General features: G+C 44.8%; 1 protein-coding gene across 5 annotated transcripts in view; it reads right to left on the bottom strand.

Moving 5' to 3' along the window:
• The window catches only part of AFG2A (AFG2 AAA ATPase homolog A), a 191,930-nt gene that overhangs the window by 56,804 nt on the left and 109,391 nt on the right, over positions 1-25,735 (bottom strand). The gene's annotated exons all lie outside the window — the stretch shown is intronic.

The raw sequence follows: 25,735 nt of genomic DNA, 5'->3' as shown, positions 1-25,735 counted from the left end.
CCACGTGCAAATCCACACACAGTGTCACCTGCAGCACGGTTTACGTAATGATCACTGTCTCACGTTTTCTCCAGCCCCATACGACAGCCGTGACTGCAGCAAGGGCCTCATTCAGAGAAGGCGAGAAATAGGATTTTACAAAGTTTCCCATCAGCGAAAGAGCCTGTTAAGAGGGTAAAGACAAGCTACACAGAGAAAAAACACTTGTAAACCCAGCAAAGCAGGACCCCGACACACAACAGCACAGTAACACTTAATCCAAGTAGAAAATGGGCAAAAGACACGAATGAACATCTCACCGAAGTGGTGCTATGGATGACGAATAATCACATTAAGAAGTTCATCATCGTTAACCATCAGAGAAAGACAAATTTAAACTATGAATAGATATCGCCGTACCCTTAAGAGAACCCCAGATGCTGGCAAAGGAAAAGAGAAGCTGGACCTCCCGCACATCACTGGAGGACGTGCCCAAGGGCGGAGCCGTGCTGCACGGCAGTCTGGCAGCTTTTGAAAACTAGAACTGAAGGTAAGTACCGCGTGCAGTAGGTGGAAGAGTGCACGCCCTGCTCCGCACGCGGCCGTTATCAATGTTGTATACAGGGTGGGCACAGGCAGGTAGACAGCTGTGAGGCTGCAAAACAGAGCTGGTTTTCGTGTTACTTACTTATTAGTTATTGTATTATTTGTATTGTGTAAACCTACCAAATTATTTGATAAAGATCAGCAAAGTTAAGCCTCGAGTACAAGCAGGGCGTTTGGTTCTCAACCATACAGTGTAGCTGTGTGGTTACAGTGTGCAGTGTGCAGTGTTACAGCGTAACTACCGACTAGTGCTCGCGCCGCCTTTCTGAGAGCGCGCACTTTCTGACTGTGGTTTCGGGGCTCGACCTGGCCGACGTGGCCTGTGGGTATGGGCCAGTTAGCTCGGGCAAGCCGAAAAGACCCCTATCTCTGTACTTTCCCATTTGCGAGTAAGTTTAGAATTATTCATGGAAATTGGTAAGTCTTAGGTAACCTTAGTGATTACCTGGCTTACAAAATATTTAAAGTCATTCCCTCAAATCCAAGGATGTTCACACTATGGCTACACTAGTATTTCCTGATTTGGTAAAGAAAATAGGCAATGAAGGATTCAATTTCAGGTATACCTTCCATTTTATTGCTTTTTGGTTCATTTTATTAAAATTAACTCACTGTTCCTTCATTATGAATTCTTAAATACCTTCCTCTCAGGGGAGCTGGCTCTCTGCACTGTGCTTTTAAAGTCTTACTTTGCAGGCGGAGCATTCACTACAAAAAAAAAGGGATTTGAAGTCGTGAGGAACTCACGTGAGGAGATGGGGTCCTTGTCATCAGGCCGGAACTCAAAACCAGTGATTAGTGACTTTGAGAAAGCGACTGGCACCTTGTGGTGGCAGCCACCTCTCCTCGCAGGGGTTAAAAAGCTGTCCCAGCTCCAGAGCACAGGAGCAGCCGCTGCACTGCGGACGCACAACCTGCCTGGACACGCTCTTTCTCCTCCGATGGAGTAACAGGCCCACTGTCTTCAGGGCAGCCACGTTCAGACCGTGAAGGGCACTGCTCCAAGCCGTGAGCAAGGCCACGGTGTGGCGGTGGCCCCAGCCGGGCACACTCAGGCAAACTCATCTACTCTTCAAAAGACGAGTCAGCTGGCCACACAGGCCTGCGCCCTTGGGGCCCCTGGGCTCGGCTGTCAGGACGCCCGGAGGAGGGGCACGAAGGGCTGCTCGGAACACAGCAGTCCCTGGGCTTCTGGGGGGGTGGGGGGAGGCCGAGGACGAGCGGAGAGCAGAAACCGGGCCCCTTTCAGAGGACCGGGCACAGATGAAACGCCGTGGTGGGAAACACGAGCCACGCAGTGCGGGCTGTCCTTCAGGAACAGGGTCACCCGGGCTGGTGTCCGGTCTCATTTCTTCCAGGGCTGGTGCGCACTAAGCCCTGGGAACCGAAGCTCATCTCTGAAATAATTGGAGCACGTAAGCTGCGACACATCTCTTAACTTTGCAAACTGGAAAGCAGGAAACGAAGGCCCTGCTCCACACATCAATAGAGAGAGAGAGAGATAAGGACACGGAACTAACAAAAGCCGTCCCGTGGCTGCAAAGGAATGTAAACAGGTTTTTCAGTCCTTTGGAACAACAGTAAATGAACCTATGCTAAAATATCTTTAAAAAATTCAGTCCAGGAGAAAACCGAAGTCTGGTTTGGTAAGTGTTCCGCACGAAACGGGACTACCCTGAGGTAGACGTTTTTATGCCCTGAATCTTAAGGGTCAGTGGGTCTGTGTGTAGCTTTGGGCTCATAGGAGAGAGCAGATGAACATCGGAAACCTGGGATATCATCGAAAAGCTTCTGTAACTTATTATTAACTAGTGCTTATAACATGACAGTATTCACTTCGAATTAAAGTTTTCAATGTATAAAAAGTAATGTGTCATTATCTATTTGGAGCTCTATTTTTATCTATTACCGCTATAATTCCTTCCACAAATTCAAAATAAGGATCCCATCAATGACTCTGAAAGTCCTTCCGTCTCTGCGGGTCATCCAAATCCCACAAGTTCAGGTTACACAGAAGTCCTTTTGTACTATGTAAACACCAACATTGTTATATTTCTTTAGTGTCTGGAAAGACCAGGATTCCTATCGTATGTCCCCAACACCTCACCTTCCCTTCTCCTGCCACTCAGTGTCACCACTGCTGTCTGTGGCTTGACCTATGGTCCTAACATCACGTGGCCCTTCCTCGATGCCACGTCACACTGCCACAGGAAGTCCCAGGATTGCAGCTCACTCATCTCCCGGATGAAAACCAACAAGGTCGACACAGTCCCTGGCCTGTCTCCCCCCAGCCCTCTCTTACTCTACTCCACAGCAAGTCACACACAATATATTGAAGACTGCAAGTCAATGCCAACACACTCCAACCTCAGACACAATTCGAAGAGTTGGGCAGGAGCCCTTCTAACGGGCCGTGGGCCCAGCAGGGTTCGACCGGGACGCCAGAGCCCCAAGGGCGACAGGACACTCCAAGGAGACAGGTGTGCGCGCACGCACTCGCCACAACGCCGAACCCTCTAGGCGCTGGAGTGGGGAGGGGGCTGCAAGCGGCCCTGCGCCCAGCGCCTGCAGCTTGGTTCCTGTTATCTATTAACTCGCAGTTCTGTCAAAGGCTTCACGACCCCAGAGCTCCTACCGTTTCCTGATGTCTGTAGTTCAGCATTCGTAAACTTATGCTATAGAGTGAACACTTTTAATTTTGTCTAAGTTAACACCTGACTCCCTCCATACACATCTGTGAAAGGAATGTACATATGCTTATAAAAAAGAAACTGGGATGAAACCTGTGAGCTGAATAGGGAATGTAATGTTTCTATCTTTTTAATTCTTGTCTTCATAACACCTGCTACATGCAAATAGCTACATTCTCTTAACCCAGGGAAGAGTTTAAGAATAGAAATGAATATTAGGGATAAGTAGGGAAAATACAAGTTATAACAAACATTAATGGTTATTCATATTATCTGAGCTCACGATGTCTAAAGTAAGAGGACCAGCGCCACCCTAAGTTTCTGTATTGCCTGGATTGGTGGGTTATACTATGTACTTGGGATGTATGTGGCTACGTATAATAGATGTAGGAATGGCCAATGTCAAGTGTGTGAATCCCAAGGTTTCAGACGACTACTCCAAACGACCGAGGACTGCAGGGGAGACTGCCGGTGTGCTTGCTTCTACAGCTCTGCAGAAAACCAGGAGGCGGACGTGCGGTCTTTGACAGCCAGGGTCGCTGCTGCTACTGGGAAGATCACCTGCGCTGAAACTAAAGGACGGAATTCTTGCCTATTATTATCGATCTTTTCAACTCATTTTATTTAGTGTTGTATGCTTAAGACAGAGCTTTGCATTGCCAGAAAAATGACCCCTACAAATCTAGAAATAAAGACACTATGGCAAGAATCATACTAACACTAGATGTTAGTGTTGGGAATGGAAATTACAGTGACATTGTTTCTAACGCTATGAATTGGTACTGAACTTGGGAAATCTCAGAAGAATGCTTCTGTAATTTTACTCGACGCTCTCATCCGATCTCCACGCCTGGTTATACCTGACTGGCACACAGCAAGTAACCAAGATCCCATTATGCATGCACCGTATGAAATTTTCAAGTTCATAAACGAGTGCAATGTGGGGAAAAATTCTGTGCTTTCTCTTTTTGTGTAAAATGCTCAGGAACACATGTTAAGTTGCTTAGTATTGAAAAAACCCGGCCAGCATCCCTGGGAAAGAGGGGTTGGGCATTTTAAGTGGACACGGCCTGCGGGCAGGGTAAAACTGGGGGTGGGGGCATAGACTGCCAGCATTTCCAGGGTGGGGAGGGAGTGCTGGTTTCTTTCCAGGTCAGATTGGCTGTCGCCGCGATCCTGACAGAAAGAGTTATTGGAGTGATGCTGTCTCTACCTGTGGCTGAGGGCCCGGAGGTGGCAGAACAAGGGGGAAGCACATCCTAGCGCCTGGTGGACCACCACCCGCAGAAAGCTGTGTCTGGGCTTGGTGTAGCCTTACTGCTCTTCTCAGAGGAGGATTAAGATTTTTACCCTAATAAGATCTGTTGTTAAACTTGAATTTTGTACAGTCTAGACGTTCAAACCAGAATGGTGTATCTGCGCACACATAAACTCCTCACCCCTCTCTCTACATGCAGAGCATTTGAACACACCTGCAGCTGAGAGTCTTCCACCCAAAAGGGCTGTTAATTAAATCTGACATTTCTTAAATGGAGATTTTAAACAAGTTATTTCAGTATTGGGAAAAAACACAAAATTTGAAATTCCTAACATTGACCTCTTGGAGCTTTATATTTGTGATGAATTTTGGTGTGTAATTTAAAAATGAGCTTCAATCAGATTCCACTGGATTCTCAGGACAGGAAATAGCTGCAAGAAAAGGGGAGGCTTGGGACCCAGTCTTCTCTCCATAGAGCAAACGGTGTGACAGGTTTACCCGTTTTCTTCTTCCTTGACTGACCGGCACGGTGCCCCAGTGACGACAGAAGTGTGTGAAGCAGTGTGCTTCTCTTTTCCTCTGTCAGCTGGTTTAAGTGTCCCGGTCACCATTTGAGGTCGACCACCAAGCTATCATTGGCTTACTATCCTCTCAGAAGCTAGGAGGGGACTGGATAAAGGCTGATGACACCCTAAAGCTATGCGGTCCAGTATGCCTCATTTCCCACACGTGCAATTCAGGAAGAATAACATCACGGGGGGTATCCTGCAAGAAAACAGATGTATGGATGGTAACCGAGTGAGGAGCGTTACTGTAATTATAAGGGGTCGTTATCTTTTCTACTACTTCTAGTACTGTTAACGAGCACCGGTCTTGCCCAAGAGCTGAGGAACGGAGCATGTGGTTTTGTTGTCGCCATTAAACTAGCAAGACCCACGTTTACGGTCATGCACTGATCACCGATTTTGAATCACAAATCAAAAATTGAAACATTATTCAAAATCCCAAACTCATAAACTTAATTGAATGCAACCAGAATACTGATATATTTCCTTTACACCTTTTTGAATTTTTCAAATCCCTTTGATTTTATGTAACTCATTAAGAGAGATTTGCTTTTCCTTACAGAGGAAGAATACTTTTTTAAAAATGCTGCAGTGTTAATGTAATGCTAAGTATCCCTAGAAAAGCTACTGTAAGTGCACCATTGAGGTTTCAACGAGTTTTTCTTGAGCCCTCCCTTCCGAACTCGCTCTCTCCTTGCTAAACCTGCTATTTCTTAGGGCAGGAACCCTGCCGACTCCCTCTGACATTCTTCCATCCTCGAGGCCCTGAGCCACCCAAGAACAAATACTGCACTGCATAAATTCTTTACAATTTCCCAGAACCACTTACAGAACACGGTACGACACGAGATAAAGCGGGCTCTGAGTTACGTACTGACATGGGGACTGTACAATTCTGTGAGTTGCCTCATAAGAGAAATTTGATGGTTGGTTTGTCCCTCTAAGACTAGTCCACATAACAAGACCTTTTATATGTCATTTCAAGTTGTGCTTGATAAAGCCGTACGACTCAATGAAGGGCAGAGAATGACTTGCTTTCCTCACCCTCGGAAGCGGAGGAAAGGGGCTGAGAGGCTGACAGGAGAGTGCTCGCTCCATTCCACCATCCCTTTCTCCTTTCGGTCCGCAGGGGACACTGGTTCTCAGGCCGCTAAGTCTCTTTTCCCCGTTTCACATTTTAAAGCCCTCTTGGCTTAAAAATATAAGTTTGTGTGTCGTCTGTTTTCAGGAATGGCTGAGACAGAGTATACACGTGTTTTCTTTTTTCTTATTTGGGTACGTGATGACATTTCTGTACTTCTAATTTTTGAGGTGCACTTTAAAGACGTTGGCTCTGGTGTAAGTTCTGATGAAATACAATTCTGTGTTTCATGTCCTTTTCCACAGGTTTAAAAGCAGAGGTGCGCGGCACATCAGAAGTTAGGATCAATCTTCTTTGCTTTTACTCTGACCTGGCGAACTTTCCCGGTAGTCGTACACCGGAGAGCAGCTTTGCTGTGGGGCTCGGTACCACTAAATGCTTTAAATGTTAAATCATTTACTCATCAGCTGTTAGATGAATATGATGCTTGTCCCTAACCTGTGGTACTTTAAAGTGAAGCTTGCTATTTACTGCTATGACATTCAGCACCTCAGTGCTTATTCGAAACAGTCAGCAATAATCGTCTTCACTCCAGATTCTCTGCACACTGCTCTAGAGGTCAGTGTTTCATACTTGCAAACATACAGAACTCTTGTAACATTAGGGAGTGTTCAGAAAACAGAAACCTGGAAGAATGCCGTTTTGAATCTTCTAGACCGGGGGTGTCAAACTCATTGTCACCGGGGCCCACATCAGCCTCGTGGTTGCCTTCGAAGGGCCGAAATAATTTTAGGACCGTGTACATGTAACTACTTTTATAAGGAACGTTTGTATGAACCCAAACCAGTCAGTTAAGATACTCTTCACAGAAGTGATGCCTGACAGAAACATCTAAAGGCGGGGTTCTGTTTCTTCTGAGTATGAAATCACTTGTGTGAATCCAATTTCAACCAATTTTCAATCAATACTAATCTCACTTTCAACATGAGCCCGTGAATACGAACAGCAATCCTCGCCCCTCCTCCTTTTCCGCACTGCGCTGTCAAACTGCCCGAGACAGCTACGGCACCCGCCAGCGGTCGGCAGTCCACAGAGAGAGCTGCCCGGATGAGGGCATTTATTAAGAGTAATGGGTAAAAAGTACCATTTCTGTGAACTTTGCGTGGAAGCAGTTTTTTTTTAAATCTCTTTACTCTTCACAACACCTACATGAGCACAGAGTGTATTCTGCAAAAAACATGAACAAACACCCCCAATACCACCAGACAGGACAGAAGCCAGGATTCTAGCCCTGACACCCACCCACAGCAGCGCCTGACTTCCCGCAGTCTCAGCCGACTCTTCTTTTAACCCCGTGAATACTGGCATTATCAGCCCCGTGCACCCAGCTCCGAGAGGAGGTCCCCTTACCGGTGCAGAAGAGAAGGAGGGACAGGTGCCTTCGACCCCTTCTCCTTCTGCTGGCTCTACAACACATACACAGGGAAGATGGCAATCTAACCGGAAAAGTGATACTTCCAAGTCCTCCATTCATCTCTGTGAAGTGTGGCCACGACCGTGAAATCCGATGAGGCTGGCTACAGAAAGCACACCGCTTTAGTTTTTGCCTCGACCATTAGCACACTGAGATGGAAAACCGATGAAACAAAACGTGACACATATTTTTCCGGAAGTAATGTGGATGCTGTCTGATGTCAAAAGTGCTATTAGTGAAGCAGAGCCACACCCGCCGCCTGAACCGCTGCGCAGTGGGTGCGGGCGGCAGTGCCAGGAAGGGCCCGTCCCCACCCCGCACATGGGAGGCAGAGGAGAGCCACGGCAATGGTGTAACACCCTGGGACTATTTCCTGGGAACAGTGTAACTCCCACCTTCCAGTGACCTGCGCAAGTGGGTAAGATTAACACAAACTGGGATCAAACTGGTGGACCAACCCAGGCAGCAAAGCAGTGGTGGCCAGGGAAGGCAGCGATCAGAAATAAAGGCTGGGGCGGCTGGGGCGGCTGGGGCAGCCGAGGCAGGGACTGCAGACAAAACGGGCAGGAAGCTTGTTCAGGGCGTGGCCACCCTGGACACTTCCTCTGAATATTCGTGTGCCAAGTGAAAGCTACCTGTGTTTGACAAATTGATCTGAATGGGACCGGTGAAGGTGCGCGTTAGTGGAGATTTCTGGGGATAGTTGGGCTGGAAAAAACAAGTTTAAGAAAAGGCTTCTGAGGTTCTGGTGGGAAGAGTAGGAGGCGCTGGTCCTTGGAGGACACCCCAGGTCCCACTGTAGTAAGCTTGTAACTCTGAGCAGACAAGAAAGGATGACAAAAAGGAAACATACAATCACAGTGGAACAAAATTTCCTACGAAAGACAGGGGGAGTACAGAAGAATGGGGATGCCACAGAACAGGGTTCCTCAATCCCAGCAACACCAACACTGGGGGCCCAGCCATTCTTCCTGTGTGGGGCCGTCCTGTGCGTTGCGGCATGTTTAGCAGCATCCCTGCCCTCCACCCAGTAGAAACCAGGAATCTCTCTCTCCAGTTGACAACTAAAATGCCTCTAGACAGTCAGATGTCCTCAGGGGGGCAAAACTCCCACCCTCCAGAGGAAAGAGTACTCGTCTTAGATGCCCTTTGGCCTCACAGGTGGTCCCCAGTTTGATTTTATTAGTTATGCAGTACGGTACCCCAGTTGCGTAATGTGGAGAATGGATTTGTCAGCATTCCCACCACTCGACCGCGAGGAGTCAAAACACTGGTTCTGCTTTTGGTTTACACTGATCTGTAAAATCATTCAGTATCTCTTAGGACATCTCTTCTTATACTTGGAACTGGTGTTAAAAACCATAAAGATAGGTAATCGTTTCTCACATGCTTATGTTCTGCTGCCTACAACAGGCTGCAGACGCCGGGGCTACTGTGGGTTCGGCTCCGGGCCCCTGGAAAAAATCAAGCATGCGCTGCAACGAATGAGGCCCGTGGGTTGAAGCGAGCCCCTCGACTGCTTGGTTTCCCAGGGCGCATGTGAGTTATCTTTCCACTGTGCCCCAGTCCACTACCCGTGCAATAGCATCATGTCTGAAAATGCACATACCTTAACTAAAGGATACTTGACTGTAAACAATGCTGATGTTAACCCTCATCTGAGTCTGCCTGGAAAATGGCACCAACAGACTTGCTGGAAGCAGGGTTGCCACAAACCTTCAATAGTAAATCAAAGCGCGGTAAAATGAGCTATGCCTACCTCGGTTTCTTTTCAGCAGAGAACCCACTCCTAAGCCTGGAGCAATGCCTGACACATCGTCGAAATTGTATTTATTGATGTAATTTAGTGTCTAATAAAAACAGCTGTATTGTTAGTAGGATTTAATACTATAAATCCAATTTCAGTCTAGCTTAGACCTGAGCCACTCACTTGCTTCATCTTAACTTTGTTCCCAGATTCTCCACGACTTATGTTTTCATTAAGTCTCCTAGCCTACGGGTGGACAAAGTGCATGTGATATGCTTATTGATGGAGATTTTAGACAGAGAATCACCTAAAATACACATGTTGAGATGGGACGTGAGTCCGTAAACCTGGGAATAACTGGGTGCTCCGGGTCCCTGACTCTGCCATGGCTGACTCTGCCACGGGCAGACCACTGTGCTCCGGTCAGACAGATACACGAAGATAAACACACTTGGTCCCTGCCCTTGGGGAGGAGATGTCCCGGTGGCTGAGACAGAGCGCTGCAACAGCGACACGTAAGAAGGGATGTGGCGTGCGAAGAAGACAACCACCAGGGCTGCCCACGAGGTGGGAAGCTGCCGCGGGCGGTGCAGCACCGCCCCGTGCTTCACAGAACGATCCAGGACTTGTCAGCAGGAGGAGGCAGGGCATCCTGCGCAGGGGAAACGCCACGCACTCCGGCAATGCCGTGAAGGTATGCGGCATCACTCTGTTGATCACAGGGTCGGAGCATGAGGTCTAACTCCTCTTCAGTACCTCCTGAAAACCCTAAGGCCCTCCCTACCTGGTGAATTAGTGACACGAAGGGGGTGGAACATAAGGATTCACCTGAGGACTCAGAATTTTAATATCTGGTAACCAAGCATGTACTGATACTGCTATTCTCTGGATCTCAAATTGGAAAAAATATTTAAGTAAAGCATATGCTGACGCCTGGATTCTGAGATTCAGCAGTTATATCAAGAAGCCAATAAACAAGCCTGGCCAGGAAACTCGGGGTGTATTTTCCTGACCATCCTGGCTGGGGCGGCGACGGCCAACTGCTCCCTGCGGTGGCCCTGTGCAGTCTTGAATGCCGGGACTGGCTGTCTGCCTTATTTACAACGCAATGACAACACGGTGGGCATCTGGGAAATGACCGACCTGCACCCTCCCCAGGCTCTCCCTGCTTCCCAGGCACCGCCCCTCTCCCCTCTCCCTCCTCGAAGAGCCATGCCCCGGCCCACCGGTGGAGTCTGCAGCGCCCAGGCCGCGCAGGAGCACATTTCCCGGCCCGCCTCCCCTACCTGCGGCCCATCCTCTGAAAGGCCAACAAACGGCACTTGGTGTTCTTACCGTTAAGGTGACTTCTTGGGAACAACCCCACACCCCCAACAACATACATGTTCGGTTCTTCTACTCCCTCAGACATTCCAACTGAAGTTCAAATTTGAAATGATGTATCTTTTACAAGGTTACTAGGTTTGAGAAAACTAAAGCTTACAAGTCGGAAGAACATGCTACCTTTGAAGAAAAGAAGGCAGCAGGCTTCCATATGTCCACCGGCTGCTACTGGAACAGGCTACGGCCATTCCTTAAACTCTAAAGGCTGTCTCACCGGCAGAAAACGGCATGGTCACACTGCCTCGTTATCAGAAAAGCCGGTGTATCTTGCCAAAGTAAAAATACAACTTCCATCCTAAATATTTTTATTCAACTTTTCTATTGCTTTTGCTAAAATCACCCTTTACATTAATTATTCTGTAGTCACAATATTCATCTAAGATGAATCAATATATTCTCAGTACCAAGAAGACTATCATCAGTTGTAAACTCAAACAAAAGTGCGTGAATCACAGCGGAAGATCTAGCCTATTATGTCATTAATTGTTAAAACTGTGGGAATTTTGGTATTACACTTTTATGAATTTGTGACTTTGAATGTTTATTAGCATTTTGAATGATATACTCTTGTAATTTTGTCTACCCTCAAAAAACACCCGATAACCCGTGTGACATTATGATACATTCCAAGAACATTGAACTTCACCTAACAGAAGTCCCTTTGAAACACATCTGAAGAAGAGTTCTGATAATTGGTCAAGAGGCCAATACGACACTTCCCTTCTAAGTAAGTTTTTGAAAGTAAGGGCTTGTTGTGGCACTAAAAGGATGTTTTACAACTTGATAACAATGAAAGAGGAACATGCTTTTATCTGAGAAAATTAAAGCATACCGATCGTAAAACCTCCATATTTAAGAAAAGATGCTTGCTGACGTTCTAAAAGGCAAACAGGAGCGCCTGATGCCCAGGCACTTTAAACTAAGGTCCTAGAGAAGCCGGTAAATATTTGAGAGGTTACCTTGTGCAAGGAACTAAGTGAAGAACCAGGCTGTCTACCTTCTAGAGAGCAACTGATACTTTAGTGTCACCAAAGTCCGGGTCTGGGTTCTAGCCAGAAAGAGTTCCCTTGATTAACGGGCCATCGAGTATCTACCATTTTCCAGATGTTACACTAGGAAGCATTACCGGCCTTGTTGGTTGTTATTTAAGGTAGTGGTTTTAAATAAAAATTATTATTTTCCTATAATAAAATTTACGCAGGAAAAACTAAGTTATAAAAGCATGTAGTTTAAAAGAATGGTTCACAATGATTTTGTTTTATAGTTTACAAAGGATTTTCAGTATCTACATTTCAATCAGAAAATAAGCAATTTTAAGAGGTAGGCAGAGTTGGTGTCATTTCCTCAACTTGATGCAGAGGAAATTGAAACCGAGTGGTTTGGTGGCCGGCTTGACACCACAGAGTCTGGCAGGCAGCAAATCAAGGACTCACGTTCAGACTTTCTGACACAGCGCAGGGGCAGGCGGCTTGGCCCTAGGTGATACTCATCTCGGCATTACAGAATTTAGTTGAAGCGCAAGCAAATCATTTTACATAGTAACTAAACTGGTATCTAAAATGACAAAACAAATGCAAATGCATCGCTGTTTCACAGACCCTCACGCTGTCAGACTCCCAGGCTATCGTCATAAAAGGGCCACGGAAGCCAAGGCCAATGACACCAAGCGTGCCAAGCCCCAAGTGCGTTTGGGCAGAGCTGGGACTGGAACCACGGGCTCACGCGACAGAACCAGTGGGCCAAATCTGTTTTGTAGGACACTCGAATTTGGAACGGCTACTACATTTTAGGGAGGTTGTGAAAAACAGAGGGAGAGGAGGAGGAGAAAGGGGGGAAGAGGGTGGCAGAGCCTCAAATTCGGGCTCTGGGCCTCTACAGAAAAGGTTTGCTGAGCCTGTGGAGACACTCAGACTTAAGAACACAAAGAACACCACCGCCCCCCGACTCCCCCCCAGCGCTGGTACCTCAGGTAACAGCACAATCTTAAAATGTAGTTAAACTTCTTTATAAAGGGGGAATAAGACACAATATTCTTTTCTCCTTCAAATCACTGAAAAGTTTTAAGGTAAATGGATTTCAGGTTTGAAACACTTGTATTCTCAGTAACTTCTCTGACCACAGAATCATGGAATTTACTACTTGTCTACAACGTGTAAAAGCTAAGAACAGAATAGAGAATTCTCGTGTGAATGCCAAAAGCATGCATTTACCTTGCCTGGGTGATCTGCTCCTCAAAACACAAGTCAGACTCCAGCCCACGCCCACTAGACACACTGGGTCTCAGATGTCGGCAGTGACACAGATGAGTTCCCACTGCGGTGCCAGCCACTGTCACTTTCAAAGCCAAAGGCCTGCCCACCTGTGAACCTCTATAAACACGGAATCTGCCTGCCACCACCAGTGGTTAAGGAGATTTTAAAAAATCACTGTAGTTCCAAATGTCCCTGTAAAACAGCTCAATCGGTGGGATACTACCAAATTCTTTACAAGTTTTCCCTTTCCTTTGGTACCACATGCTCACGCCACCTTCCATCCTTTCTGATAAACTTCCCCTGGAAAGAACACTACTTCCAGTTAACGATTTTAACAGGCTGCCCAACGCTGGAGGCAGTGATTCTCACAGCAGTTGCGAGAGGGTGACATTTCTGATGTGTGTGGGTACGTTCCACTCCTGATTCGCAGATACTAATGGAGTCCTGCTTCAAGTGTGTGTCAGTGAACGTGAGGAGTTGGAGAACAACCACGTGAGTTATTTAGGTGAGGGAGCGACCTGTCCACTCCCATCCAGCTTCCTCCGGGCTGCCACGGTCCTGGTCTGGCCAGCAGCACTGCTTGAACAAGTTTCTCAAAAGGTACTCATTCTTGCTGACTTCTGCCTGGGCCTCACGATCGGAGTCTTCGCTGCAAACACCGTGTGGCAACCACGTGATGGGTGTAAAAGATGCAGGCAGCAACTGTCTGCAGTGCTGCTTCTTAGGAAAACGTGAATCTGGGCAACTTATACACAGCCCAGTTTTGAGAACACAGTTCCTTCTTAATCCTATCCACACAAAACACGTGCGGGACTTGCTAAATATTTCTAGAGATGAAACACACAGAAGTTTTGGGAAATGAAACCCAGGAGTGTGAATGAGTAAGTTCTACAGAAAACACTGGGGCTTCCGTCGAGAAAATAGGGGCCTTATACAACACAGAGGTTTCGCACATTATGTTTAATAGGAAATTCCAGAGTGGTTCACCAACTGAGGTATTGTTCAGGAACGTGATGGAGGTATGTTGCTTCTTAAGTCAAAATTCACTATGTTTATTGGTAGATATGGAAGAAACCTGGGGATCTGCCATGGATTTGCAGAGGCAGTGTACTAAAGAGTAAGTATCCTTACAAACTAATCCCAGGGTTTTGAATGCTTACAGAAAAAGCTCTGTATTTCCTCCGATAATGTTAATGAAGGTTCGAGTAATTACAAAGATGATTAAACAGGATTTGGTGATGTAAGAGCTACCTATTATACTCGCACATTTTCCCTTACCTGACAACTAAATGCCATAAATTAAGAGAAAGAATGTTTCAAAAATAACACCAGAACACAGTCAACGAAGAGTAAGAACTGACAGTAAGACAGGACAGGGAGGCGGGGTGTCCCCCACAGGTGTCTTGGCCAACCTGGACAGCACACCTAGGAAGCCGCAGGCCCCCCGTGGACAGAGCGTGGGAAGGGGGAGACCATGCACCAGGAAGACCCCAGGACCCAGACACCTGTGGGGTCACGTGAGAGCTGTGCAGAAAAGTGCCAAGGTCAAAATCAAGTGTTTCTCCTTCCTAAAGATTACAGATTATGTTCTTAACACCACCCATAGATACCTGCTACAGAACTGGGGGTGAATTCTCTCCAGACACTAGGACATCTGCTTTTGCAAGAGGCACCAATTAAGAGACCAGGAGTGGGGCAGGAAGTCTCTTTGCTCCTGAAGAACACAAGCTCTCTTCCACAGTTAAGAAGTAAATGATGGCACTATAACACGATTGCAGACACTCATTTGAAGGTTAATGCAGAAACCTTTTACCTAAGATGTAATAAAGTTTCTCTGAAGCTAATATGAGGTGCATTTTTAAAAATTTCCAAAGCTTTTGGGTATGTTTAAAGTTAAATCAAGTTCCCACATGAAATATTAATGCTCTCATTTTACAATGGTGGGCATGTTTTATTTCAACAAGCAGCAACACGCCATCATTACAGTAGCTCATTCCTGCTGGGGGAAATGAAAGCAATTCAGGGAAAGCTAGGAGGAGGCGGTCCTCCTCCCCCACCTGCACAGGCAGGGGCCCTAAGTGCAGGGAGAAGCTGGGCCCCAGCGCCCACTCCTTCCCTACCAGCTGATGCACATGCCGGTTCTGGACCTCAGCTGAGAACCCCGCTATCCTGATCTTCAGCCTCTAGCACAGGAGCAAGGGGTCCCCATGAGGCTCCCCTCACAGTGTTGCCTTTGGCCCCAGTCTGCTTCCCTCCATCCTCACTGAAGATGAAAACCCTGCATTTGCCCTGGGGCCTTGGATCTGTATTCACCCTTGACTAATAATACACACTGCTGTTTATTTCTGTGTTTGATTTACATACATTATACGATGCCACAGACCCTGCCTGCTGTCAGCCTTTTTCAGCAACCTGTGTCTGGTTTTCAGTTCTCTTCGGCGGAAGCCGCGGGGTTGGGAAAGAGCGCAGCACAGACAGGGCTGCTGGCAACAACCAGCACTGGCCCAACACGCCCTCAGTGTCCCGCTGCACCCCCACCAGACAGGGCCACTCTGTGACGACGGTGGGTCCTTACAGAGGGAAGACCACCACATGATCACTGTGTTTGAACAGACAGAATGGGAACACTGTCCAAGCCACAAAAACAGCCACACACCCCCTACTCTCCCCTCCTTCTGGATATCAAGGAATGACCTCAGCTTCCCAACAGTACTGACCGTTGGCTGGGGCAAAGTTCCACTGTAAGCTCACTCTCAGTCCATCTGAGAACTTTCAAGCTCAGATCTAAGTCCTCCAAGCATCCGCTCGCTGGGTGCCCACAGTTCTCCCCCTCCCAGCAGTGAGTAATAACCCCAGCGTGTCCCACTGCAGGGTGTGGGGGGGTCCTTGGCTGGACGGTGCTGCTGGTACCTTTATTTTATTGCTTCTCACAGCTCCAAAGTGTTCTAGAGAGTCCATCTATCGTGTTTTATGTAACCATTCCCCTAGTGATAGACACTTAAGTTGTCCCCAACTAGACACTACCTGAAACAATTCTGCAGCAAACATCCTGGGACGTATGGCCTGCCCCAGACCCGAGCTGTGTCCCTGGAACGTGCACACAGAAATGGGACTCCTGGGGGGCAAGTCACACACACACTTTGCTGCGGGCTGTGCGACTGTTTCCGAGCTGGCCACGTCAGCCTGGGTTCTGCCAGCAGAGCCTAAGTGTCCCCAAGACCCCTATCTTCACCTACATTTTGATTTATCAACTGATTTTTCAGAAATTTCTTCCTAAATAGACGCATGTGAAGTGGTGTTATTGTTATTTTAATCGTCATTTCTCTACTTAGAACATTAAACATCTCTCCTGATAAAATTGGCCAATTAGGAATTTCCTTCCGTGACCTGCCTAGTAATAATCTTTGCTTTTACATATACTATTTTTCCTTCTTATTCTTAAATTTGCAAGTATTTTCATACAGTCCACAGATTTATCTCTTTGCAGTTTTGAAGTTGAAGATATCTTCTTCCCTTTGTCACTGTTACCATAAATTTGGTTCATCCCATAATTCGCTCAACAGAAATCCTTAGTTTTGCCACAGTAAAGCTATCAATTCATTGCAAATAGTTTGCACTTTTAGGGTAGGGTTTAAGTTCTTCTACATACTGAGGATGCAAAGATATTCTCTGACATTTTCTTCTGTTACCTCCACAGGTTTACCTGTCATTTTAGGTCTCTGTTCTCACTGGCGCTCATACAGCACATGATGTGAGGTCTCTGTTCTCATTGGTGTTCATACAGTACCTGATGTGAGAGGTCTCTGTTCTCATTGGTGTTCACACAGTACATGACATGAGGTTTCTGTTCTCATTGGCGCTCATACAGCACATGATGTGAGGTCTCTATTCTCATTGGTGTTCATACAGTACCTGATGTGAGAGGTCTCTGTTCTCACTGGTGTTCATACAGTACATGATGTGAGAGGTCTCTGTTCTCATTGGTGTTCACACAGTACATGACATGAGGTTTCTGTTCTCATTGGTGCTCATACAGCACATGACGTGAGGTTTCTATTCTCATTGGTGCTCATACAGCACATGATGTGAGGTCTCTGTTCTCATTGGTGCTCATACAGTACTTGATGTGAGGTAGGGCCCCGCCGTGTTGTCTTCATCCAGTAAACCAGCCTTTCCAAGCCCCTACCTAGCGACGTGCCTCCTTCCCCACGGAGGGTCTTTCTGTGAGCACTCACCTCGGTCTCATCGGTGCTGGCTCCGTGCCACTTGTTAACATAGGTAAAAATCTGGTCCAAAAATTCATTGCTCTTCTGAGTATATTTCAAAATAGACTTAGCTATTGGTGGATCTTTCTTGAGTTCCTCAAAAAAACATTATAACAACTTTGGTTGGATTTATATGTGGGGAGAACTGACATCTGTGTGTTGGCAGGTGCCTCACCACCGATGAGCGGACGTCCTAGAGCTCTGCGGTGACTCACATCTTCAGTAATGTCCCCTAGTGACACTTCACAATCTGTCCTATAAAGTTGTGGATCTGGAGGTTAATGCCTAAATGCATTATAGTTTTGTAATTTCTGAATTCGTAGTTACTGCAAGTGCGGGATACAAAACTACTGATCCCAAAGCACAGAACTTGCTTTTGTTAGTCCTAATAGTTTGCCCATGTAGACATTTATAATCTCTAAATAAGGACTGTTTGGTCTGTTGTATTTCTCTCTTTCCCCTCTCTTCTCTCTCTGTCCATCTTTATTTTACTTCATTTTTTTTTTCTTTGGATTAGCCAGATCTGTAGCAAGAGTATCAGTATTAACAGGTATGTTTGTCTTGCTTTGTCTAAAGCTTGTTTACAGTTTTAGTTTTGATGTTTGCTATAGGTTTGGTATAAAACCTTTATGAAGTTTGTAGTTTCCTTATATCTGTAGTTTATTCTATACTTACACAATTGGAGTTAAGTTTTATGAAGTACTTTTTAAGCATTCTTTTAGATAATTATATCATTTTATATGTTTATTATGTATGTGTTTTCAAAATATAGATTTCATTGATTTTTTTAAAATGTTAAATGATCCTTAACTTCCAGAGATAAATACTGTATTTTTAATTTCTCAATTATTTTCATTTATTTTTATTGAATTTATTGGGGTGGCACTGGTTAATAAAATTATATAGGTTTCAGGTATGTGATTCAAAAGCACACCATTTGCATGTGGTCTCGTGTGCCCGCCACCCTACATCAAGTCCCCCCTTTCCTGTGCTGTTTCCATTAGTCTTTTTTCCTTTGCTTATCCGTTCACCCTTCTCACTCAGCCTCCCCCCTCCTCCCCTCTGACAGCTGTCAGTCTGTTCTCTGGATCCATGAGTCTGGATTTTTAAAAAACCTCCTGCTGGATTTAGTTAGCTAGTATTTCATTGAAAATCCCCACACCTGTCACTGGGAGCGACACAGGTCTGTAAGTTTCTTTTCTCACACTATTCTTTTGGAATTAAAGTTGCACAACATGTGCGAAATCAGCCAGGCAGCACCACCACCCCCAACCTTCCTTTTTATGTTTTGCACGGGGTGGCGGTAGTTTAGGATGGGCACCTGCATGAGAGAGCAGCTACTCCTCCTGGAAATATGGTAGAATACGCTGAAAAACCTACCTAGCTCGGGGACGTGTGCCAGTTTATTCAGGTGTTCATGTAGAATTTAGGGAGAGATTGGATTATCATTTCGATTTCTTTGACAATTATGGGTCTATTACATTTTCTACCTTTTTTACATATTTACTTTCTGTTTTCAGCCCAGTGGTTTCTTATAAGGTAATTAGTCATGAATAGGTTTTTGCCAATCAACACTCTGAGTTCACATGATTCTTCTGAGCATTTATTTATACTTAAAAAGTAGGAAGTAGTGCTTTCCAGAAGTAAGGGACTTAAGAAACAAAGAAAATTTGAACCTAAGAAAATTTGCTGAAGGCCCCATAAGCAGGTAGAAAGGTTTGCCTCTGAACCTGGTTTTTTCATCTGTTTCATTTGGATGGCCTACATCAATGCTCTTCTTCTGCTAGCACATTACAGGGATACAGAGAAAGTGGTTCAGGCACACACTAAAGAGGCAATGTCCCACCAGAGATGTGAACAGTGATTAGGGATACACTTTGATGGCTAAGTTTAGGATTTCTGAATAATTAAGGCTAATGAAAGCCTTCAAAGTTAGGCAGCTAATTTATTATGTGAAGATTTATCATCTATTCTCTTGGTTTCCACTACTACAGTATTTAACGTATCTTCTATGTGCTAAACCCATAGGCCATAATAAGGTTTTTATAAACTGTTAGGACAAATGCTGACGTGCATCGTACTTTGTTTATCACTGAACCCAGGCCAAAAGGCACTAATTAGAGCAGTTCTGCTGCACAATGTTTATGCACTAATTACCCCACTTCCTAAACCAAATGTTCCAAGAAGCACTAAGAATTCACGGCAGCACGCGCTGGCTGCAGCGTCCAGTGTGTGGCCTCACAGACAGGAAGAACAACAGACTCTGAGAGAAAAGGAGGGCAGAGGAGGAACACACGCTGCCAAGTGTGGTGAACCAGGCGTGCTTTCCGAAAGGGCTGGTGAGCACTGTTATGTGAAACAGCACAGATATTTCATTTAAGTAAGTGTTGAGGCCTCCAAACTAAAAAAAGATATATACGTTTAGAAACAAAAATGTTACATGCAGTAACGGCAAGTATGCTCCATATAGTCAAGGCATTATATATATATATATGCCTTGTGTGTACATATGCCTTGTGTATTTTCTGGAATGTATTTCACATTCCAGAAAATATTAGGGAAAAAAAGCCACGGAAAAATACAAGTTAGTAATGCAAAGCCCTGTTTTTGAAATTTAAATATTTACTGAGTGCCTTCTGTGATCCCAATGCTGAACAAGGTATACGTTTCCTGCTTTCGAGGGCTTGCAGCCTGATGGGGAAGATGGATAATTACCCAAGTACAGTGTAGGGTAACAGATGCTACGAAATGGTGGGAGGTAACAGCCCCCAGAGAAGGTCCCCCAGTCTAGGATTTTACTGTGTGTGTGTGTAAACAAATGAATGGATTTTAGAAGGAAGAACTTTCTGGAGCTTTGCTATCGTATCTGTCCTCTCTCCCTGCCTGTGTATGGTACACTGGCTGCTTCTGTAGTTCTTGCTCTCTCCCACCTCCCACCAGTTTGCCTTCTTTCTCTTCCCTCATGTCTAGTGGGATTACCTCACCTATTTTTATTTCCCCACTTAGCAATGAAGTAAAACAATTTACTTTTTTGCACTGATAAAAAATTTGTCCTGAAAAAAAAAACCAAAACAGTGAGAATGCTGGAAATAACGATAATAATAGGGTTAGCGATGCCCCGGTTGTTCTAAGCACTTTAAAGTGCAAGGACTCAGGAGGCTGAAGCCACGCAGTGTACTGAAAACAGGAGCTAATACCCACTGGGTGATTATCAGACACTGTCCCAGGCCTATCTGGTCCCTCCACAGACACAATCTCACTCAACCCTCCCAGTGACCCCGGTAAACAGGTAGATCAACAACCCCATGTTAAGGATAAGAAAACTGAAGCACAGTGAGTTACCCAAGTCACATACTTTTAATAACAGGAAAAAATATTAAGAAAATGAATTTTGAAAACAGAAGAAAAATCCTAAATTAAGTTCCTTTCATTGTTCTGTGAGACTATACTATCTTGGTCGAGACTCTGGAGAAAAACAACAGTTCTATGCTTCAAGCTAATAAATCTGACTCAACGCAACCTCATCAGTCCAAAGTGCTTTCTGGTTCTTTACACAAAAAGAAAGAAACTCCTATGTCATTTTCCAATTGTGCTGCTCAGTAATTCAACCAATCACCTTCCTTTCAGCTGACATAAACTCAAAGTTAGTTTTTATTCTCTTTACCTTCTCAGCCTTACCACAAAAAAATCAGGTAACGACATATCAAAAAGAGATACATTATTAATTAGTTATAGATGGAATCTGACAATAAAAATAAATAAATAAACCCCCTTCGTCTCCATGTTTTCTACAAAAAGCACACACATTTCATGAGTATCTCAGAGTAAACCTTTATAATTGTCTCCTCTTCTATGCAGGCAATGCTGATTTGCATATATGCAACTAACTAAATAAAGGCACCCTGTTGTTTTGTGTGCTGCTATAAAATTACCAACATCAAAACCTCCCCCAAAAGCTTTAATTCACAATCTCGTTTTCTGACTTTAGGGGAAGTGAATATCTCCCCAATGATGGGGAAGCCCTCCTAGAACGCTAGAAGACTTACTAGTTCAAAAGCACATGGAAATTCAGATTAGGAAAGGAGGTAATTAGTGCCTGCAGCTTTGTTTAGGGTTATCAGTGCCAAGGACTGCAGTCAAAGCGCACAGGCAATCAGCCCTGCACATGCTAATTAGGTGATGGGAAGGCCGGAGCTGACTACTAAAAATACCACAACTGTCTGGAGCCCGAAAGAGAAATTTGCTTTCCCCACCAAATTGTGTTTCCAGCTCTGTGACTTGAGCTGTGTGACCCGAAGCCTTTCTAAGCATTCTTGAAACTGTTCAGGGTGAACAGTTTTAATCTGTGCCCACCCACTGTCCCAACCCTGCACGAAAGCCGAGGGACAACTCGCAGCCAGGTCCCCGGGCTGAACAGAGTGTGGAACCTGAGATGGCCACACGTGAGCTCTGGAATGGTAAATGCTAAGGCAGAACTGTTTGTTCTCCACCGAACCTCAGATTTCTGACAAGAAGAAACACAGGAAAAAACTTGTGGAATAAACATAACCCAAACTTAGTTCTCAAGCTTCAACTTGGTCCTTGCTGCCATTTGGTTCTTCCTTCATGAGCCCATTCTCCCTGGCCTCACTGGCTAATGCAAATCCTTCCCTCTCCCCTGAAGCTTCAGGAAGTCTCTGTCCTTCAAAGTGGGCTGAGGGCTTCAGGTGTTGAGGGCGTCATCGACCTTGCTCATGACCTCAACATTCCTGGTGTTTTAGACCCATCTTCCAAATCGGAGGAAGAGCTAAGTTGTGCCCACACCCCTTTCTTCCTCACCATTCCCACCCACCCCGACCCCCCACACCAGGCTAACAACTTGCGAGAAAGCCTCTTACTCCTGCTGCCTCCAACACTACAAGACTACACCGTCTCAGCTCTGCCTCTTATCTCCCAGAATGTTTTCAACTCAACAGATACTTGTAAGCGGCACTGGCACGCTGGCAAGCACCTAACTACATGCTAGGCACTGTGCTAGGCAACGAGACACCACTACACCAAGACGGTGTCCTTAAGTGACCCAGAGACTGTCTCCCTTTGTCTCCAAACACCTACTACTACTTATCTTCCACAGCTCTCTCGGTCTTCATTCCATCTGAAGCTGATACGCCCACCCACCAACCCAACCCTGCACGAAGGCCGAGGGACAACTCGAAGCCAGGTCCCGGGACTGAACAGAGTGTGGAACTGAGATGGCCACATGTAAGCTCTGGAATGGTAAATGCCTAATAACTGTCTAATAACAATCCACCCAGAGTTCACAGTCCAACTCAAGTCGCATCCTCATGTGCTTTTCCTGATCATTCCCCACTGGAACAATCTCTCCTTTCTTTGTTCTGATCATCTGGCACTACCCAGAAAGTAAAGTCTACTGGCAGTTGCCTTTCTAGATCTATTTATTTGATCTGCTTATTTGAGAGGAGAGGATGGTTTTACAGTCGGAACATGGCTCAAGGCCAGGCCCTCCTTGTTTGGGATTAAAATGACTTTGAACAAGTCACTAGTCCTCCCTGGATTTGGTGGTTATTTGTAAGCATTAATAACTTAAAATATAGGTATGCGGGTTGGTATTAAATATAGATTCTCTTCCTCATTTGCTATTCATTGATTGAGACCTTATAGCATGTGAATACAAGAGTGAGAATTTACTAACAAGCCCGCATTTCTAGGCTCCTCCCTGCATGCTCACGGGAGGGCAAGGATCACAGGCGAAGGTGGGAAAGGGGTCACTCCAGGGAGGTAAGAGCTGCTCCTGTAAGCCTTCACCTACCGGCCTTCCAGCAGGAAGAAGCCCTTACTCTGTCCTCTGATGACGTCACAAGCGGACGCAGACTTAACACTGCAGCTGCTCTACCCGTCGGAGATGCGGAGATTCGTACCAGCGGGGGACAGGCACTGCCTGACCAGGCCCACAGCCAACCAGCGCGCGTCGCTGCGCGCAGGCATTCCTCTCTGAAAATCGTGTCCTACGGTTCTACACCAGAGACAGACTGATGCTAAGGTTCTCTGGTGTAGAACCTTAGCATCACCGGCTACTAGCTTCAACCACGCACACGAAAAGCAGAGAGTACTCGTGGCAATACCAACTGTTCCTTTTCCACAGGAAGCTATTTATCAATCAATTAATAGTATTTATGTCTTTCAGTAGATACAAAAAAAACTTTCAGCTTTTCCCTTAATGACATCAGACTTACAAAATGACATAATGCTTATTATATTTTAAATGACTTCTATCTAAATATATACACAAATTATTCCATGTACAATTATCCCCATTTGAAGTAATATTCAATTAATAATTCTTTTTGATTGTTAACTTTTTTATAAAGATTTACTTAGAAGAAAATGGGGATGGCTCTGTCTTTTCTCCTAGTAAAATAACTGTGGAATATCATTAATATGCCAGGCTTTCAGTACTGACCTATTATTACCTTAGACAAATTGTTTTAGATACCAGCAACCCTGTCTCGCACACATTTTTAAAGGTAGCAGGATATTAACTTAAGGTATCATTTGAAATGACAACAAAACTGTAAATAAAGACTTGCTTTTTCACTTTCCCTTTATCTGTTATCATTTAAGAAAACTCTACACTGACCTCTGAAATTTTTTCTTCATTAATAAACTGCTTAAAGGAGAACATAAGGTTAGATTAAAAAAATAAACCTCAATAGTTTGAAATGTAACAGATGCCCCATCTTATCTCCAAATATCTTACCCTCAAGATTTTCTAAGTTTAAAAAGCACAGGAAGAATCTGTACACAGGACTTATATGTATTAGGGAAAATTACAAATGAAATTCCACAGTAAACAGCTACTTGGAAAAGTATCTCCAAGAAACAATTAATTAACTAATATAAAGAATTTAAACAAATTATTAAGAAAGATAGTAAGATTTCAATAGCTAAATGAACAAATTTACATACAGAGAAAATTTATACAAAAACACCCAATCATTAATAAACATTAGAAAACAAATTTTTAAGATGCCATTTTCACCAATTAAAATACGGCAATAAAGTGATTCTTAAACACTTGGTTGGAAAGTAATACTGTACAAAATTTCTAAAAAGTCACTACCAATATGTAAAAAGAACATTAAAGATAGTTATACCCTCACCTGGCAAATCCACAGAATGTCACCATTAAAGGTAACGTTTAGAATAGTTATAAAGACATGAGAAATTTACATTTATAATGTTTAGTGGAAAACACTGAGTACAAAACTGGTTAATTGTGTTTCAATAATTTATTCAAATGCCAAAAAAATCTGTTAAGAAAAATATCAAAAATATTATCACTGGTTATCTTCATAAGCTAAGAATACATATTTTTCTTTTGTTTTTATTTTATTGTATTTTCAAAACTTTCTACAAAGACCATGTTCTTGCTTTACAAACATAACAAAATTATATATAAAATATATGTACCTGCATTTCTTCTTATTGAACCTGAGTGTTAGAAATTCCACTTTAAGAGATGCTAATAAACCTTGAGGCCTTTCAGGGCCTTGGGACGGTTTTGCTAACATGCAAATACACGAGCTCATCGATCTCGCTTCACGAAAAAGTGTGTTTAGGGCGGGAGCTGGAAGGACAGGAGAGCCTTGCGCAGTGACAGAAGCGGACTGAGGCCGTGCTCGGTCCCCCAGGGCTGGCCTGGGACGGGCACAATCCGGGCACACTCCTGACGGAACCGCCTCAGCTTCAGCTGCCACCACCACTGGCAGCCGGGCCGGATGTTCCTGCAGTGACTTCACCTGCCCCTGAGGAACAGCAGGCCAGAGCCTGGGGCCTAAGGCGGGGTATTTTTGCCTCTGATGCAATGGTTCTCGTACCACGGTTTGCTGCCATACTCTCCAACATTTGATAAGTTTAAAGGTGTGCCTTCATTTTGATGATGATCTCAAAAAATTAAAATGCTAGATCACTAAAATGAATCCCTCATGCTAGGCTACTACTAACCTGGTTTCAGCATCTAATGTGTATTTGTATTTCTGATTGCGTTGGTACCAAGCTATCACGGAAAGTGACAGCATTTAATTAAGTTCCTTCAGCTGCAATTTGTAGGTAATTCTTAGAAGCCTGAGGGAATTATCTTTAAAATGTGGCCATGCCATACTTAAATTTAAGAAACACCGCTGCAGATTTAAACCTATAAATAGAAAAATCTGACCAAGAAGGACAGGAAAAAAGCTACTACTATGTTTTATTATGTTAATAATAGTAGGTTCCTATTATACTATATTCAATGTACTGTTCTAAGTACTTCCCATCATTAACTCATTTAATCCTGTCAAGTTTAAGACGAGTTTCATTGTCTTCCACGGAGGAAGAGTAACTTGTCCAAGGTCACCGAGTTACTGAGTGACAGGGCTGGACCCCAACCCAGAGT

This window comes from Desmodus rotundus, chromosome 9, assembly GCF_022682495.2.
Source record: "Desmodus rotundus isolate HL8 chromosome 9, HLdesRot8A.1, whole genome shotgun sequence".
Classification (NCBI taxonomy): domain Eukaryota; kingdom Metazoa; phylum Chordata; class Mammalia; order Chiroptera; family Phyllostomidae; genus Desmodus; species Desmodus rotundus.
The sequence above is the reverse complement of the archived record's forward strand: the minus strand, read 5'-3'. Positions and strand labels throughout refer to the sequence as shown.